General features: G+C 33.9%; 1 non-coding gene across 1 annotated transcript; it reads right to left on the bottom strand.

Moving 5' to 3' along the window:
* Positions 1-2,908: 2,908 nt before the first annotated feature.
* LOC148551137 (small nucleolar RNA R71) lies at positions 2,909-3,016 on the bottom strand. The gene has a single exon (XR_015893806.1). It is a non-coding gene; the product is annotated as a small nucleolar RNA R71 (small nucleolar RNA).
* Positions 3,017-3,764: the final 748 nt, after the last annotated feature.

Here is a 3,764-nt window from a genome sequence, read left to right as displayed (position 1 = left end):
AAAGCATCTCCATTCGCTTATCTGAAATTCCTGCCAATGAATCTACATAAGTATCTCTATCCCTTTTATTGTTTATTTTAATCTAATAAAATATCATGTTTAAATCAGCCTGACTGAGATTTGCAAGGTGACCATAGCTTGCTTCATACCAACAATCTCCGTGGGATTCGACCCTTACTCACGTAAGGTATTACTTGGACGACCCAGTGCACTTGCTGGTTAGTTGTATCGAAGTTGTGACAATCATGAATTAAGATCAGAGCACCAAGCTTTGGAGCCATTACCAGGATTTGTTCGAGCCTGGAGATCACAATTTCGTGCACCAAGTTTTTGGCGCCGTTGCCGGGGATTGTTCGTGTTTGGACAACTGACGGTTCATCTTGTTGCTCAGATTAGGTAATTTTCTTTTTGTTTTGTTTTCAAAAATTTTTCAAAAAGCTTTCAAAAATTTTTCTTTTGTTTTCGAAAAAAAAAAGAAAAAAAAAATAAAAATGTTTTCAAAAATAAATTATTCTATGGCTTCAAACATTTTTAAGAATGAATTCTAGTGTTTCATCAAATATGTTAATCATATCTGGCTGTAAAGCCATACCCAAACTACTTTGGGATTGGTATTCAACTAATCACTTCAGCCCATGTAATTATATGTTGCAGCCTGGCTGGCTGTAAAGCCATGTCTAAATTTATTTGGACTGAGGCTTGCAATTGGTTATCAAGAGCAAGCTAGTAAGAGCTAATCCACCTGCTACTGTTCCTGATCTACCCGCTGTTGATCCACGATCACCTGCTTAAGCTTGGCTGGCCATTGGCCATGTCTAGTGTTTTGGACTGGAGCTTTCATTGAAAGCTTGGCTGGCTAGTGAGCCATGTCTAATTCCTGGACTGAAGCTTTAGACTAACATGGCAAGATTCCTGGAATTCATATTAAAAATTTTGGAATCCTTAATTTTCTTTTAATTTTCGAAAAATATAAAATAACAATCCAAAAAAATTATAAAATCATAAAAATCAAAAATATTTTGTGTTTCTTGTTTGAGTCTTGAGTCACATTATAAGTTTGGTGTCACTTGCATATGCATCTAGCATTTTTCGAAAATATCATGCATTCATAGTGTTCTTCATGATCTTCAAGTTGTTCTTGGTAAGTCTTCTTGTTTGATCTTGATGATTTTTTGTTTTGTGTCTTTTCATGTTTAACATATGCATTCTTGAATTCTTGGTGTCTAAGCATTAAAGAATTCTAAGTTTGGTGTCTTGCATATTTTCCTTGCATTAAAGATTTTTCAAAATTATGTTCTTGATGTTCATCTTGACATTCATAATGTTCTTGGTGTTCATCTTGACATTCATAGCATTCTTGCATACATCACATGTTTTGATCTAAAAATTTCATGCATTGCATACTTTTCATGTTTTTCATAAAAATTTCAAAAATCAAAAAAATATCTTTCCCTTTTTCTCTCATCAAATTCGAAAATTTGGATTGACTTTTTCAAAAATTTTTAAAATCAAGTTGTTTCTTATGAGTCAAATCAAATTTTCAAATTTCAAAATCTTATCTTTTTCAAAATCTTTTTCAAAAATCAAATCTTTTTCAAAATTCTTAGTTATTTTCGAAAATTCCAAAAATATTTTTCAAAAATCTTTTTCTCATTTTAAATCATAATTTTCGAAAATAACTTAAACAATTAATGTTTTGGTTCAAAAATTTGAAGTTTGTTACTTGCTTGTTAAGAAAAATTCAAACTTTAAGTTCTAGAATCATATCTTGTGATTTCTTATGAATCAAGTCATTAATTGTGATTTTAAAAATCAAATCTTTTTCAAAACTAATTTCTATCATATCTTTTCAAAAATATCTTCTTATCTTATCTTTTTCAAAAATATCTTTTCAACATATCTTTTCTAACTTCCTAACTTCCTATCTTTTCAAAATTTGTTTCAACTAACTAACTAACTTTTTGTTTGTTTCTTAACTTTTTCAAAACTACCTAACTAACTCTCTTTCTCTAATTTTCGAAAAATATCTCCCCCTTTTTCAAAAATTTCTTTTTAATTAACTAATTATTTTATTTTTATTTTTATTTCAAAAAAATTTTCGAAAAATACTAACTAATTTTCAAAAACCAATTTTCAAAAATCACTAACTCTTTTTCAAAATAATTTTCGAAAATTATTCCTCCCCCATCTCATTCTATTTATTCATTCATATCCTAACATCTCATCTCACATTCCAATCCTCACAGTTGTGTTTCTTCCTTTACATCACATCCTTTATCTCCCCTTCTTCTTTTACTTACAAAGGGATCCCTATACTGTGGTATAGAGGATCTCTATTATTATTATCATTTTCCTGGCCATTCTTCCTTGTCATATGAGCAGGAGCAAGGATAAGAACATTCTTGTGGAAGCAGATCCAGAACCTGAAAGGACTCTGAAGAAAAAATTAAGAGAAGCTAAAATACAACAATCCAGAGATAATCTTTCAGAAATTTTCGAACAGGCAAAGGAGATGGCAGCCGAAAATAATAATAATGCAAGGAGGATGCTTGGTGACTTTACTGCACCTAATTCCAATTTACATGGAAGAAGCATCTCTATTCCTGCCATTGGAGCAAACAACTTTGAGCTGAAACCTCAATTAGTTTCTCTGATGCAGCAGAACTGCAAGTTTCATGGACTTCCATCTGAAGATCCTTTTCAGTTCTTAACTGAATTCTTGCAGATATGTGATACTGTTAAGACTAATGGAATAGATCCTGAAGTCTACAGGCTCATGCTTTTCCCTTTTGCTGTAAGAGACAGAGCTAGATTATGGTTGGATTCTCAACCTAAAGACAGCCTGAACTCTTGGGATAAGCTGGTCACGGCTTTCTTAGCCAAGTACTTTCCTCCTCAAAAGCTGAGCAAGCTTAGAGCTGATGTTCAAACCTTCAGACAGAAAGAAGGTGAATCTCTCTATGAAGCTTGGGAAAGATACAAACAGTTGACCAAAAAGTGTCCTTCTGACATGCTTTCAGAATGGACCATCCTGGATATATTCTATGATGGTCTGTCTGAGCTATCAAAGATGTCACTGGACACTTCTGCAGGTGGATCCATTCACCTAAAGAAAACGCCTGCAGAAGCTCAAGAACTCATTGACATGGTTGCTAATAACCAGTTCATGTACACTTCTAAAAGGAATCCTGTGAGTAATGGGACGCCTATGAAGAAGGGAGTTCTTGAAGTTGATACTCTGAATGCCATATTGGCTCAGAATAAAATATTGACTCAGCAAGTCAATATGATCTCTCAGAGTCTGCATGGAATGCAAGCTGCATCCAACAGTACTCAAGAGGCATCTTCTGAAGAAGAAGCCTATGATCCTGAGAACCCTGCAATAGCAGAGGTAAATTATTTAGGTGAACCTTATGGAAACACCTATAACTCAACATGGAGAAATCACCCAAATTTCTCATGGAAGGATCAAAAGCCTCAACAAGGCTTTAATAATGGTGGAAGAAACAGGTTTAGCAATAGCAAGCCTTTTCCATCATCAACTCAGCAACAGACAGAGAACTCTGGACAAAACGCTTCTAATTTAGCAAATCTAATCTCTGATCTATCTAAGGCCACTGTAAGTTTCATGAATGAAACAAGGTCTTCCATTAGAAATTTGGAAGCACAAGTGGGCCAGCTGAGTAAAAGGATCACTGAAATCCCTCCTAGTACTCTCCCAAGCAATACAGAAGAGAATCCAAAAGGAGAGTGCAAGGCCATTG

Source organism: Arachis ipaensis, chromosome B7 (assembly GCF_059453495.1).
Source record: "Arachis ipaensis isolate K30076 ecotype BB chromosome B7, ASM5945349v1, whole genome shotgun sequence".
Taxonomy (NCBI): domain Eukaryota; kingdom Viridiplantae; phylum Streptophyta; class Magnoliopsida; order Fabales; family Fabaceae; genus Arachis; species Arachis ipaensis.
This window is presented reverse-complemented; position numbering and strand designations above follow the sequence as displayed.